The sequence below is a fragment of the Macrobrachium rosenbergii genome, chromosome 1 (genome assembly GCF_040412425.1).
Source record: "Macrobrachium rosenbergii isolate ZJJX-2024 chromosome 1, ASM4041242v1, whole genome shotgun sequence".
Classification (NCBI taxonomy): domain Eukaryota; kingdom Metazoa; phylum Arthropoda; class Malacostraca; order Decapoda; family Palaemonidae; genus Macrobrachium; species Macrobrachium rosenbergii.
Window position 1 is genome coordinate 38,868,772 of NC_089741.1, and position 16,626 is coordinate 38,885,397.

At 35.7% G+C, this 16,626-nt stretch overlaps 1 protein-coding gene across 1 annotated transcript in view; it reads right to left on the minus strand.

Annotated features, from left to right (window-relative positions):
• The window catches only part of LOC136852988 (uncharacterized), a 229,540-nt gene extending 225,775 nt beyond the window's left edge, over window positions 1-3,765 (minus strand). Inside the window, exon 1 of the mRNA XM_067128663.1 lies at window positions 3,522-3,765. The gene's annotated coding sequence lies outside the window, so the exon portion shown is untranslated. The remainder of the gene's footprint in view (window positions 1-3,521) is intronic.
• Between the last annotated feature and the right edge of the window lie 12,861 nt (window positions 3,766-16,626).

Here is a 16,626-nt window from a genome sequence, read left to right on the forward strand (position 1 = left end):
AATAAAAAACCTTGTACTTAGAACTTGGCAACTAGGCCTAGGCTTCTTTCGTGATGAGACTAAGGTTTTTTGCAAAATTGTTACCAAAACATAAACAAGTAAAAAATGCGCCGGAGTTTCTTCGGCGCAATCGAGTTTTCTGTTTAGCCGCGGCCCATGAAACTCAGCCACGGGCCGGTGGTGGCCTGAGTTGTTGGTATTTATGGCGGTGCCAGAAGTACGGTCATGGCTAACTTTAACCCTAAAATTAAAAAATACTGAGGTTAGAGGGCTGCATTCTGCAGGCGTTTAATTATTGGAGGGTGGATGATCAACATACCAATTTGCAGCCCTCTAGCCTCAGTAGTTTTTTTAAGATCTGAGGGCGGACAGAATTAAAGTGCGGACGGACAGACAAAGTCGGCACAACAGTTTTCTTTTACAGAAAACTAAAACGTACTATGCAACTAAAACTTGCCTATACCGCTCTTATATACATCAAGTTTCTATAAAGTATAGTGCAAGGCTTTAATTTTAATCAAAGCAAACAGTAATAAATGAGGTTCCTGTGAACAGAAAGTGCAAAATCACAGTATTCAGTCCAAATCAGTATCAACATAAACTTCACTTCTCGTAATAAGGATGCGTACAGAGTAGACCGATTGGTCTATTGTTGCAGTTACCCGTCCTACAATCCTCTAAATTGTATTCTTCAGCAACCATCCATGGCCCACACAATTATCTATTTCACTCCGGATATCAAAACGTCCTTTGGAAGTGAAATTATTAAGGCCATATATACTAGATTTGATATATATACCCTCGGCCTATTTGGCCCCAAAGCCGTGCGACGCCAAGGGCCTCTGTGGAAATTCCGCCAAATGTCTTTCATGGGTAAAGTTATTACTTAGGTTATCGTGTAAAGTTGATTTTACTTATAAAAAAAAATAGTTATAAATAACTTTAGGAGTCGATAGTCGCATAGAATTGATCACCAATCATATCAAATCTCTTCATCACTGCAAGTTTTACAAACCTAGACCTACTTTAACATAACGAACTAATAAACGACAAACTTACTGTAAAAATTATGTTACAAACCTACTGTAAAAACATGAAACAATGCCCATGTGAGAATGAGAAACGATTTTTTTTTTCAATGAGGTTGTCAAAGATGATCAGCAAAATCATATGAAATCAAGAATGAGTTCCTGGGTCACTTTCACTCTGCGGTCGGCTGCTGGTAGCGTCCGCCAAAATGTTTGCGGTCGAGCAGATTAGATGATTTTCAGAAACGCGCCGAGTATTTCCGTGTATGGAGCTTACAAACATACATACATACAGTATACACACACACATACATACATATGAGCCCCACAACTCAAAATATTACAGGAGAATTCAGTGCAAGATCCACCAGCACGGAAATTTCATAAGCTCCATCAATAGTACTACCATGGGGAACCTTAACGTAAGATTTGACCAACGGACGGAAACGAGCGCGCCGGCGCGTGCGCACGCGCTTTGACGAGAAATCCCGGGTTTTAACCGTTTCCAGAAATGCGCAGACAAATCACCGTGAACGTCATATTGATGCTGGAAGCAAAATATAAACTACAGTAAGGCATTTCACAGTAACTCTAGGGAAACCTGAGTCTAGTATGGGCGTCACTGGGTGATTATGAGAATCCAATAGGCCAAGTAATGAATTTATGAAAACAATTAGGCCTACAGAGACTGAAGGAGACACGTTTTCCGGAACAAATTAACAGATCAATTCGCTATTCAACAAACGAGAGAATTTTATAGGCGACATTTTCTCCCGAGAGAGAGAGAGAGAGAGAGAGAGAGAGAGAGAGAGAGAGAGAGAGAGAGAGAGAGAGAGAGAAATTAATTAATCAGAAAGAAATTAATTAATCAGAGAACCAGGAAGTTGTTGCGCGAAATGAGGAAAAAAAATTCACTTTTTGTAACAGAAAAAAACAACTGCATTTGATCTGGTCAAAATATTACGAGTCACTCATGAGACTCAGACCAAAAAATGACGCGCCTTTCGACTTCAGGTTAACGAATGGTCGACAGACTGGTTTAAACTTTCCGGGTGTCACAACAACGAGGGTCACTGACACCGAAAATAACTATTTGCCAAAATCAGCGTAATACACATCTCGGTAAGACGAAAAGCCATTCGCCATCACACATAGTACTAAAGAAACGCTCACATGAATCACGCAGAAGAAAAAAATTGTCAACATCTGTGCGTAGCCTAAGCTCCGAACACTTCCTGGTATTTCTCTCTTATATGATTTAGTTTATGCCTTCTCCATGACTGGAAACACGACATCCAACAACGAAATTTATAATAACAAAAACACAGTCGGTCTGTGAGCTTATCTAAAGCTCATCTGTAACAATTTCGACATTTCTGTAAAATCTAGTGCGAAATCGAGAGCCGGTTTACTGACGAGGCGCAACGTAGAAGCATTTGCTTCGTCACGATTTGACAGCTGAATCTGAAGTCTGGTTTTATCAAGGAAGGAAAAGACAAATGGAGAAGCAGGTATACGAATATAAATATATCTAAGGAAAGAAGAGAGAGAGAGAGAGAGAGAGAGAGAGAGAGAGAGAGAGAGAGAGAGAGAGAGAGAGAGAGAGAGAGAGCAGTGTCTCCAGTGGGAGCTCCTCTTTCAAAAATGTTTTTTTACAGCCTGAGAAATCATTTACTTCTCACTCAGGGCATATACAAGATAATTTAGATCGATTTCTTTAACAAAACTTAAAATTATACATTAAGTCGGCATCGTCTAGCGTCACAAAAGCCGCAGGTAAACTGATACTATTTCTGCTAATAATTTGGAATTAATAACTGATAATATGAATTATAAAAATCACAATTTAGCATAGGCTATATCGCAACCACTTCACAGAAGTTATCCATGTGTCAAATAGACCAATGAGTCACAATGAGGCCGGACAGGCAAGACTAATTTTTGTGCATGTGCAAAGGATTAACGCCAACTAATATAAAAATACCATAATACGAAATATATACAAACCTACAGTCTCATCAAATGACTGAACAGTCTGTATCAGTCTACTAGTAAAATTTCATTTAATTACATAATGATATTGTTTCGTGTATCCGTTTCCTGCAAAAACTACTTCAATTAAAATATTTATCACTCAGCCTTCCACACTTACACCGTCGCGTTGATGAAACCACTACGCGAAAAGAAAAAAAACTAGATAAAATCGGAAAATCATAATCGAGCATTTTCTAAAACTACCAAAACCTTGAAAGCAACAAGTTCTCCCCATTAAAATGACACTGTCATACCTTCCACCTTGGCCACATGTATTCGCGCTTTCTATAAACATAGACCAATATTTTTTTCTTCAAACATAGGCACAATATTCACTTGATTTTTTTCAAAAGCGAGAAAAAAAAACCACACGGATAATGTTAACTCACGTCTACAAACAATTAAACAACTGCATTCCACTACAAAAAAGTATATATAATAAAAAAGTTGAACACTTACGTGAGATGCAACCCATGTGATTAAGTGAGGTGCAGGATTTCTTCGCCTAAATCGGTCTAGGAAACATTCCTGTCTCGTACGTGATCCTCGGCTGAAGACGTCCTCAAGAGTTCCTCCTGTAGGGTACTAGGATGTCGATCAAGGCCTTCTTTTGCACTTAGGATTCCCAACCTCTATCCTTTTTCTGAAACAATTTTTATTTCTTACGTTAAACCTTTTCTTTCACTCGTGGACGATTCAGTAGCTATACAAATATGGAAACCAGCAGTTAACATCAAACAATTTTCTTTTATTAGACCTATAAGTCAAACTTTCTTTTTTATGTAAACTGAAAACTGGCTATGCCCGAGAATTTGATCAAGCGTTCACTGTGTCACTGTCACATTTCACAATTACCATCATATAACGCTAACCAAAAACCAAGAACATTTTCCATAATGATAAATCAGTCTAATTCAGGATGAAAAACGCTGTATCGAATTACTTTCAGTGAAGCTGGAAACGGCCGTTAAACTTTCAAACAAGGTGGTTAGGCAGTTAACTACCGTCCGGTAATCAAATCACAACATTACTTGTCAATACAATCTTTCTGTTCATAGCTGATTTTGTTTCTCTTCTTAGGGTAGTTAAATCCAGTCAAATATTTCTTCTATTCACAGATGTCTTTTTTGTGAGGGCCGGTGGTTACGTACCCCTTAGAATCAATAGCTTTATCAACTGTATGATTATACATTTACATGGAAATACAACATATGTACTCATCAAGAATAACCGTAGATCGTCTCTAATCTAACACCTAAACTAATCTTGATAATCCTAGTCCAACCCACTTAAGATAAATGTCTCAAACAAAACCTTAAAATTATAACCTACAGCGTTCCAGACATAAGTGGAGATAAAAGGCCCACATTTTATTAATCTCATTGTTTTTAATATAACAATATTAAGCAAACGACACTTCTCCTCATCTGCATCCGATAAGGATCTTATCAAGGTGAACTATTTCCTCTATAACTCTTATCTCACAGTAGCAATCGCTCGATCTTACATATAATTATGAAGACAAATACGCATATTCAGCCTTTGCTTCTTTAAAATGTTCTCACATTGTTCAGTGCTTGTCCTGGAGAGAGAGAGAGAGAGAGAGAGAGAGAGAGAGAGAGAGAGAGAGAGAGAGAGAGAGAGAGAGAGAGAGAGAGAGAGGCAAGGAAAGCCTAAGACTGTTCCAAACTGAAGATTACAACTCTGGATTAAGGAATAAAAGAATAGGCCTATACCCTAGTAACAAAACCTTCCTATTTTTCTTTTAAAATGACAAGTGTATTTTCCTCATGATAGTTTACCTTCGTCCCTCACAAAATCATATAAAAGAATATAAACATGGTAAACAGCCATTTTCATATAAAAAAGCAACAAACTAAAGGTTCCTTTCCGATTATGTCAGAATCACAAACCGTGCAGGTTATGAACTTTCACTTTTAAGTTAAAACAGATGCATTCTAGCGTTACGTATGCAATGATCAGTAAAATTTTATATAAAAACAGTATTACGCTCTTAAGCATCACTGATCTTCGAGGGGATGAGACAATCAAGTACAAATGCTATATGCATCTTTTTACGGGAGTGTTGGCAGTTCTGATACTCTGAAATCGATAATTAGTGGTACAAATTCGCAATTATTCACAAATTTAAATGGAGTACATGTAGTCTATCAGTGATTACGAACCTTGTAAGATATCAGCTCTTATCACCTTTTATGTATAAGTTTACTGACAAATGTAAAGGGAGAGCAAATGAAATGATTCCGGCAAACTAGGCCTAGTGCATGCTGCGCACTATGTATAATCCAATGTGGTGGGCATGTTGGAAATCACCTTTATAAGACTAATTTTTACGAAGTTATGTATTCAACAGCAAATTGCTCCATAGGGTATTTCACTACGTAAATGCCAAATTACCATTTTAACTATCGCCTAGTCTATTGAAGGCCTAGGCCTAGGTACTGATGCAGTTTCTAAGTCTGTAAACTGTAGATCCCACATTTGTTAATGTCAGCTTTTTTTTAGACATTTTCTCTTAGCACGCCGCTTGTTTTTTGGGTATGTATGTGTGTGTACTATATAATTTTATATATATGTATATATATATATATATATATATATAATATATATATAATTGCAAAGTACATATGTATGTATGTATGTATGTATGTATGTATATATATATATATATATATAGAGAGAGAGAGAGAGAGAGAGAGAGAGAGAGAGAGAGAAATGTGGAAACCAAGAAAATGGGCAATGAACGTTGCCAAGGATCCTGGAAGAGTAGAGAAGTATTTGGGAGTCAATGAGAAGAATAATTGTAGGATGACAGGATGACTGAAGAGTTACGGAGTAGGTGAAGCAAAAAAGATAAAGATAAAAAAAAAAGACAGATAGGGTTAGACAGATGGATGGAAAAGGTATTGGAGAGGAAGGACCTTAATATGGTGAAGTGCATGTCAAGCTTTTGAGAACCCTTTGGTGTAGATATATGAAGTTTGTAGTTAAAGTATGCATATGACAGTAAACTATATATATATATATATATATATATATATATATATATATATATAGAGAGAGAGAGAGAGAGAGAGTAGAGAGAGAGAGAGAGAGGAGAGAGAGAGAGAGAGAGCATGTTTGTAACGCACGTTGACGCAATTCTGCACGCATGAATAACGTGGGAAAATGAATGTTTACAAATATCTATTCATATTTCATACAGGCACTATAATATGTATATATATATATACTGTATATATATATATATATATATATATATATGTATGTATGTATATATACATATATATATATATATATATATATATATATATATATATATATATATATATATATATATATATATATATATATATATATATATATATATATATATATAATTCAAATTTATTGTCAATTATTTCTTCAAACTTTCGTGTTCACTTTTCACGTTAAAATTAAAAACTTCACCAATAAATCTTTTAATATTCAAAAATCTCACTTTAAAACAAAACACATTTCACAACTACAACCTCTCATTCATTGCACATTTCCACAATCGTAAAATCACAACTTCTCTTTTAAAAGACTTTATGATCTGTCCTACTGTCAAAAAAGGTTCCAGCACCACACACACACGCACGTGTGTCTCTCACGCCTTATTCCAGCACAACTACTTCTGTACTTTACCAACCCCGCCACACGCGAAACTGAAGGACGCAAATGCTGGTAACCCTGACTTCTCTCTCTCTCTCTCTCTCTCTCTCTCTCTCTCTCTCTCTCTCTCTCTCTCTCTCTCGTGTGCTGTCATAATAATAACGGCTCTCGGTCTTCCCACCCCTGCCCCCACCCTACCCTCCCCATGCACTCGGTCACTAAGATTCTTCTGTATCAAAAATTGTCTGTTTTGTAATGCAGAAGTGGCTTGGTAATAATAATAATAATAATAATAATAATAATAATAATAATAATAATAATAATAATAATAATAATAATAAACCGAATCAGTTTTATTTTACATTTTAAATATTTTCTTAGGCTCAATTTTTGGTGCACATGCGTGCATTGTTTATATATAAATACCTATCGCTTGAATTAATGCGTATTTTTTTTAATATTTACAGAAAATATATTTTAAAAAATATATGATTATTACTTTCGATATCCTTTATTCTATAAATAAGTATTTACCATTAAACTCGTCATGGAACATATGTATGGTCTAGCTAGCAAGTGCTTATGCTGGGTCCAACATAATATGTATGTCTAGCCCCTGCCTGTACTGGATCTAACTTATGTATGGTTCAGAAACCGCCTATGCTGGATCTAACATATGTATGGTCTAGCCCCTGCATATGCTGGATCTAACTTATGTATGGTTCGGAAACCGCCTATGCTGGATCTAACATATGTATGGTCTAGGCCCCGCCTATACTGGCTCTAACTTATGTATGGTTCAGAAACCGCCTATACTGGATTCAATATATGTATGGTGTAGTCCCTGCCTATGCTGGCTCCAACATATGTATGGTCTAGCCCCTGCCTGTACTGAATCTAACTTATGTATGGTTTACTTCCTGTGCTGGATCCAACATATGTATGGTCTAGTAACTTCCTGAGCTGGATCCAACATATGTATGGTCTAGCAACTGCCTATGCTGGACCCAACCCTTACTTCTTAAAAGGCAATGATTTTGATAAAAGTTGCTTTTTAATGTACGTTATGTAGGCCTACCAGCAAAAAAAAAAAGGGGGCAATCTGGCAGGATAAAAGTAAATAGATTTCTCACAATTTTCAGTTTGTGAAGGAAGAGTTAAACTTTTCAGTAAGATGAAGGTTCCACAGGAATTGAGTTAAGCTGAATATATAATTTAGGCCCAAGGCCAAGCACTGGGACTTACGTCATTCAGCGCTGAAACGGAAATTGACAGTAAAAGGTTTGAAAGGTGTAACAGGAGGAAAACCTCGCAGTTGCACTATGAATTAATTGTTAGGAGAGGGTGGCAAGTAAGATGGAAGAAAAAGAATATGAAAGGAGGTACAGTAAAAGGAACAAAAGTTGTTGTTGCTAGGGGATGAAGGCACGCTGCAAAGAACCTTAAGTAATGACTACACTGTACCGCATGAGATGAACTGACGTCAAAATGAGCTGGGGGGTTCCCCAGGAAATTTTAATTTTTTGAAGATTATTGATAAAGAATACAGCCCATAAGGCAATTGAGATCCATTCTTCATTTCTCATGAAGTTTGCTAACGAACAAATGGTTTAACTTTATTTCTATTTAATTATTTTTAACTCTTAAATCATTCTTGGCACTATATCCTATTTGTCAGGATTTTTTTTTTCTATTGTACGGCAATACACTTTCTCTATCCAATCTACCTTGAACATTTAATGTCCTGGTAAATAAATTCTCTCACAAAATCCCTAGTAGGCCTATCTTTAAAAAAAAAACACGATACTGTAATTACAACTACAGTAGTTTGGCCTTTCTATTTACAATCAAGGAATTAATGAGTTAATTTTGTTCCTGGCAGATTGAAGTATTCTTCTTTATGATTCTTTCGGGAATCCTAAGAATGAACAATTGAGGTTCTTTTTAAACATCTCTTCAACATGAAATGGCAGGGGATCTGCAGAGACCTTGGCAAAGTTCTTGTCAGGGCTCACCAGCCTTCCACATTCTCCACTTAAAATTTTTCCAAACTTTGTGGCCCTTTGTGTTCTTACAATTTTTTTTTCCTTTGTCCTCACAAGGTTATCTGAAGAATACCTGTCAGTGAATCTAGCTTCAATTTGTCTTGTTATTTTTTGTACGTAGCCTTGCTAAAATGAAACCTTTTTTGAGATGTAAGTGTTCCTAAAGGTGTCCTTATTTGCGCTCCACGTTATATAATGAGGCATATTGAAAGACTTCTTACAAAATGCCAAAACTGTGAAGGGTCAGCACTGTTTGCCCAAATCGCTATCAAAGGTTGCTCTTCAAAAATTACCAGCCAAGCTCTTCAAAAATTACCAGCCAATCACTCCCTCCTTCAGCTAAACCTAATCTCTTTGGCAGGTGCATCATTTTGGGGGCGTCAACTGGCCCCCTCAAGACTCAACTTGGTCCCCCCAAAGCCTCAACTTGGCCCCCTCACCCCAAGCCCCAAGAAGTAACAGCATGTTTTCTTTTTAAATGTGCAATCATAAATAAAATTTCTCAGAAATATTATGTTTCTTGATCTTTGTCTGTCTATTAGCTACCCGTGATGATGAGATAAAACATAGAGCAGTGGGAGTACATAATTTTTGCTGAAACATCTTGCTCATGTGGCTTCAAAAACACATAAAATAGTTTAAAACAAAAAAAACTCGGCTATTAGGCTCGCTTCACTGGGCAAACCATCTTTGCCGCCGCCCCCCCCCAACAAAAAATCCGAAATGGCGCCCCCTGCTCTTTGGTAGTAGTTTTTTTTTTTTTTCAACCTATGAAAGTTAACTGACACCTCACTCCAAAATCCCAGTGTTTCCCATCAGATGTTTTATTTAAAAAAAAATACTTTCCTTACACTATTGGACTGGAACAGTCTTCCTGAGGAAGCTGTGCAACTGGAACCTCAAAAAGTTCATGACAAGATGAAATGCATTATTACCTGTAGTCAATTCACCTTGTAATTTTATACATTCTTTATATCTTTATCTATTTATTAATTTTTTTTCTTTTCTAATAACTGATCTTTTCTTTCTGAATCTTCTATTGTCTTGTAATTCTTTCAAATGAACGCCTTATTCTTTGGAAGCTTAAATATCAAGTCAATTAGCCCTTATGGGGTCATTCCACATGAATAAGGGTTTATCTTCTGAATATAATAATAATAATAATAATAATAATAATAATAATAATAATAATAATAATAATAATAATAATAATAAACAACAGTTAAATCAGGGCTCACCTAGATATCGGTTGCTTTTATGCCAATTACGTATAGGCTGATCAGTAACACATGTATTCTGCTTTATAGCTTGGTACCTGCTATCCATAAGAGCCAGTTCCTTGGATGACATATTTCTGTTGTCAGTAATGCCCAGAATAATTATTGCAATTTCAAGCCCTTTTTTCTGCAAAAATATAAAGAAAAATAATGTATTACAAATCAAACTGTAAGAGGAAAGAAAGATTACTCCATCAATCAGTAGTACTACATGGTAGGATGATGAAACAAAAGGATTTCACTTCATATATATATTTACATTCAACATTGGCACAGTCCAAATTACATATGTACAGACATAACACAAGCTATATACTGTAACAGTCTCTCTATACACATTCTTACAAGAAACTCTCAAAAATGATTTAAAGCACATTTAGGAAACCTATGGAAAATTATCCGGTATCATATAAGTAATCTTTGTAAAAATACAAACCATATACTTTTTTTCAAAACCCTACGAAATAGTTGAACTAAGTACTGTATACTGTACTTTTTTAAAAACACCTGTGCATTGATTATTAGAAACCGTGTTAACAAACGAACATTTTTATTTTTAACACATCAAACACCTCAACAATAGCCTTAACACATCTTGATTCAAGACACCTTTTTTTTTATATCATTCAACCACCATAAAACGTGGGGTGATTTACCAGGAGACAGAGTTGAATCGGTGCTAAGTGAGTCTGTGAATAGAAAAAATGACTACTATTTGTGTTGAATTTCTCATAATAATACAATGACGTATTTTAGTTCATGATTGTAAATTATCATACACTGTCCATACAGGGGCATACAGTACACTTAAAACACTGTTTTCTCCTTCCTGTACACAAAGAAACAAGGTCATTTGTATACTGAAATACTGCAAAAAGGAAAAATTAACATGATAATGTAAAGTTCAGCAAGGGTAACCAGCAATTATGGAGTACAGTGTAGGAGTAATGCAGGGTTAAAATATGCTGTACTGGCATTTGTGCACATGAGAGAAGCACATACTATTTGTGGTTGTACTGGGGATTTACTGACCATAAAATTGATGAATTTAGCAACGAAGCCTAGAAACTCATCTATGATTTATCAGTTACCATGAAGTGGCACTGTAGTCAACTTCAAGACGACACACTGGACAACATGACACAAAACTGCTGATGGCACAAGTTTGTTTAGACAAGATTTTTCGAGGCCAAATGGTTTTGTAAATTACAGAAGGTTAAGTGTCTGAATTTCACATATTTAGTTTAAAACTCAAGACTTAACATTTACCATACCTAAGTATTAACTCGATAGTTTCTTATTTTCTGATTATTCCTAACGTGATCAACAACCAAGTGAAAATATGGATTCTTCATCTTATTCCCAGTTTTAGGCTATGTTTGCTTAATGACAGATAAAATATTTCATTTCACTAAGAATATTATTAACAGATCTGGTGACATATCTCTAAAACTGACTACAGCATAGTTCTACAAGACTGCCACTATGTATGAAACTACAGCGTTAGCAAGGTTAGCTCAAAAGCACGCCTGGTTTAACAAGACTGATTTGTATAATAAACCAACAAGACTGATTTGTATAACAAGAAAAAACTTTTCTTAAAATCATACTTAAAAGTTAAAAGGCAAAAATGTTTGGATTTGACCTTTCTTTTCAGAGTTGAATCCAAATTTCTTTGCTTTACTAATCTGCTTATCATTGTACTGATTTTGCGACTGTGTGGTTTTCCCCTGACTGTTTCAACGTCCTCACTGCTTTCCTTACAAATCTACTTGAAAGATATGACTAAATAGCAAAACAGTATATATATATATATTCAGTCCTGATTCTTTAAAAACATTTTTTCCATCCTAACATTAAAAAACTGCCAAGATGCATTAGACATCACAAAAGTTGATACAAATACCATAACGAACAAGAAAAAGTGCATAATGTATTTCACATACTGAGAATAGCACACTACTGAAATGTCGACACTCTTCAAAATGTAGTGGCGGCAGAACATTCTGATCAAATAATATGACAATCAATGCACTGATGTTTTCAATCCATACAATAGTCAGATTTCTATGTCTGTTTCTAATTGGTGTTAGAAGGTCTATACATACAGTGGAGATTAAAATCTGTGTAATGAAGATAAGGATACAAAATTAGGTCATTACAATTCATACTTGACTTTGACTACAATAAATGGATCTTTGAATTTCACAGCATAAAATAGCCTTGATTTCAATCAAATTCTTGTGGTGCTTCTACTAACGCAAGCTTCATGAAAGCCACACAACACTCATAACGCTGTCCTTGTCACCGTATCACAATACAAAAAGGCTGGCCGAGATCTTTCATTATCCCTCAATTGGAATATCGACAGACAAGTCTCATCGTATTTGACAAAGAGTACGGCAATTCCTAAGCGACAAACAAAGACACAAAACCTGACGACAAGGCGTCACGAAACGAAAATGTAATGTTCCTGAACACGAATTAAAGATGTGGACTACTGGACCATGCAAGCTGAATTCCTGTCACGCTCTTTCTCACCTTAGGCAATAGGCATTTTATTTTCATCTCTCTGCATATCTGACTCAAAGACCTAAGCGGACACATTGTATAACTTCACACACTTAGACATCTTTCCTAATGTACAGCACGCTGAATGACAAGGGAACTCTCCTCCTATGTATAACAAGAAGTTACCTCATGCAGAAATAGTATATATATAGAACCAGTGTGCACTTACATTACTTTGGATACCTTAGTTTTAACGGTTTTGTTATTGTTGGAATACGATACATTGTATATTTCAAAGCAACTCACTATAAAATTAAAGTTCACACCACACACATTTAATATGTATGATCCAATCTTTATTCAAAGTTAAGGCCATACATAATACCTGCATTAGTTACAGTAAAGTAATCAGCGGCACTTAACAGTCTTTGATACTAGGACAGTGGGTAGGGAAATTTTTTTTTGTAAAATCGTGACATTCAGGGGGAATACCTGCCAAAATCTTGCTGGCCTGCTTTAAAACTATAGTTACCATTAATGAAGTTTTAAACTCGAACCCCTGCATACCAAGCCAACTTAAAAGGTAGGCTAGTAACTTGCAACAACCAGGCTATTTTCAACCTCCCATGAAAATCATTTATGCTTATGTCTACAAAATGTTTCATAAACGAATGGCAAATTAACCTCTTCTTAAGTATATGGTTTCAGGGGGTAATAAGAGACCCCATTTCTCATCCCTTATAGTTAATACTTATTCAGAATGTTTACAGATTTGGCATTTTTAAAATTCTGTAACTCCCAAACACAGGTAGTCCCTGCAACCTGTCTTTTGTTTAACTTTGTTAAAAGGCAAAAGATTAGGGTACATAAAAGTTGTATGAAACTCTCTCTCTCTCTCTCTCTCTCTCTCTCTCTCTCTCTCTCTCTCTCTCTCTCTCGAACAATGAGGTGTTGCTTTTCACACAAAATGTCCTAATCCCATCTGAAAACAGCATCTTAAGGTTGTAAGCATACAAAATTAATGACAAGCACTGTCTACTGAGAACCTTAGTAGGCTGTGATAACTGCAAATGCTAAAGGCTTAAAAACATTCTTTGACAAGACACCTTTTAAATCAAACAGCACACAAATAAAAGGTAAATGGTAACAATTCTGTCACTGTATGGTAATCTCTTGTTTATGGACCATGCTTTAAATATTTAGTTTACATTCTTCAGTTATTATTGTAAATTACCCCTGGTCTAGAAGAGATCTGCTTGTAATGTTTTTCTAAATATTTTTGCAGGGACTACCCATGTTGCTTTAATAATTACAAATGAGAAAATACAGGTATACACAAAAAAATTAAATCAAGGAAACAGAATCATAATTTTTCAGTTACATTAGTTACTCAGATTAATTACTTACCCAGATCACCTTGCCCAAACAAGACTTACTGGGATAATCTTCATGATTAGAACAGTTAACATTTTATATCTAACAAACAAACTGTTTCACCAATTATTAATTATTTATAGTATGGGTAAGTAAAATTTAGCTAGAGACAAACAAAAAAGTTAATGGGAATGAACAAAAACATCCTTGAGAAGTTGCTTTTCCTAATACACATTCCTAGTACGTATTATTACAGAGCCCCACACTCTGAACTAGGGTTAAGAGCTTGCTTTATCACTGTACAATAAAAAGAAGAAGTTACCCTCAAATTCAAGATACTCTGCCTCATCATGTACGTTACACTAGAAACGTGTTGTCAAGAAGTGACCAAACTTGTTAGTGGAAAACTTTCTTATATAAAAGCCTACGTAGATAAAATGCCTTTCGTACAAATCAAAAGCCCTCTAAGTCACTACATAAAAGATTTTTGCCCATGAGAGGTGAAAGTAGAGTAGGAACAGAGGCAGGATGAATAAAAAAAAAGTTTGTACTTCAGTCATTCCAAAAATATCCCTGATGGTCTGCTCAGGATTTTTCTGATCTCCGTCTCGAGTAACCAAATTGCTAAGTAGCAGTGACTTCTTTTATTTGAAAAGTGAGGGTGAGTAGGAAATGAGTTCTTCACGGAACCAATAAAGTCATGACGTCCTAAACTTTCAAGGGCATTTGGGAGTTACGAGTCTATAGAAAGATCATGCCAAGGCTGCTTTAAGCTCTTCCTGTGATACTCCAGCACTGAGCTAACCTGAGATGCATTGTGGCAGACGGAACTGAAACATGGACAATACCGTACACATCCCTGGTAAATACAAAATTAAATGTTTCCTCGTAACTAAAATGTTCTTTACACTTCCCATTTTTATAATACATGTCCTATAAAATGCAAATCAACAGGCATGAATAAAATATTTCCTGAATTTCAAGGTGATCAGAAAACTGTTGACGAAAACACAAGGCGATACTGCATGGCAAAAAGAGGCCTTGAATCGAAACCTAAAAATCTATACCTCCATTCAGTTAATCCACGTACAATTACGAAACGCAGAGCACTCACAAAACTGTTACTGTAAGTCTCGTACTACTCAGTAGTTATGAAGCTCAGCAGACAATGCACGAGGATAAGAAACATTGCTTTACAGTGGATGGAAGCAATTCCTAATGCAATATTTCTTGCTGTCCGGTGAAAGTATAAAAAACAAACGTAGTAGAGGCAAGCATCATAATACATCATATTACACGGCGTCATAACTGGGCCTTACAAAGCATGAATCGAAGCCAACAAAGGGGTTTCGGCTGCAGTCTGCTGTGGCCAGTCTGCTTTTTACAGAGAATAAAAATTCACATTTCATAAACTGTAAGTAACTTCAAAAATTTCTCAATACAGCATCTTATTTGTTATCAGCACGTTGTCTTTTTCTCATTTTGTCTACCCTCTTTCTATCTCATCCCAGCTTGGTATTCCTCATTACATTAAATGACAACATTTCTCTCTAGATACAAAATAACAGGTTCCTGAACTGATTTCTCAGTCAGCCTCATTCTAATCATACATCTGAAGAGAAATAAGATTCTACAATGTTTAGGTAAAACAGCTGTGTCATACTCACACCACCTGATATACACTTTTAATGGAACATCACAATGTTAAAGACTTTACTTTTTATTTAACTAGTCCCTCCACATATCACATGTAAAATCTAACACAACACTAGCAATGATTCATCGAGTTCATAAACTTCTTAAAAAGTATATAATCTTTTGATAGCCTTGCATAGGACACTTTAATCTTGAAATTTTCATTTCTATTAGGCTTCTCCTTTTTTCAGTGGTAACATTGAGCCTTAATATTACGGTTTCATAGACATAAAGTATTGCTCTAAGTTCGGAAGGAAAAGTGGTTTCGTCAAGACAGTGGTCGACACGACCCGCAAATTTATTCCTTCTCTCACCCACAACAAAACCCCAAATACTCTGTAACAACGTTAAATGAACAAAAGGAAAAGTACGCAATCAACAAGTGTACAAGCAATCATAAAAGACACCATAGGTTGAATTGCTGTCATACAAACAAGCAACCCAGTCCCTTTGGTTGCTTTGGAGAGACCAGTCTGTTCAGAACAATGTTTCATTTTTTTTTATATCTGAGGGGAAACTGATCGATGTTTTGGGGAGCGAAACCTCGGGGCTACGGCAAAGTTTTCTACTGATCAAAACAACCGATCAGGGACTAGATTATGATAATAACAACAATTTCTTAAGAGTTAAGTTGAAGGTCACAATAGGTGACTAGAGTCCTGTGCAATATTTTTACCAGTATATCAGTGTTGTACAAATCTGCTCCAAAAGATACAAAAGATATTTATACCCCTTATAAATAAAACATCACTTATAACCCCATTCACAGCTACAAGCATTAACGATGACAAGTCTTTGGAAGAACCAAGTGAATGAAACAGATCTAAGGATTGGGATTTTTGGTATTACACGATGATCAATGATTCCTCCAAAGCTGGCCCTTTCACAGCAAATCTAAAATGAGTCAAACCTGCACTAAGGGTAAATTTCCAATACTCTGAAGCCTCCTTTATCTGTAATATCTGAGAAGAAAGCCATGGAAGTGAAGTTAAGGTGCTTATCGTA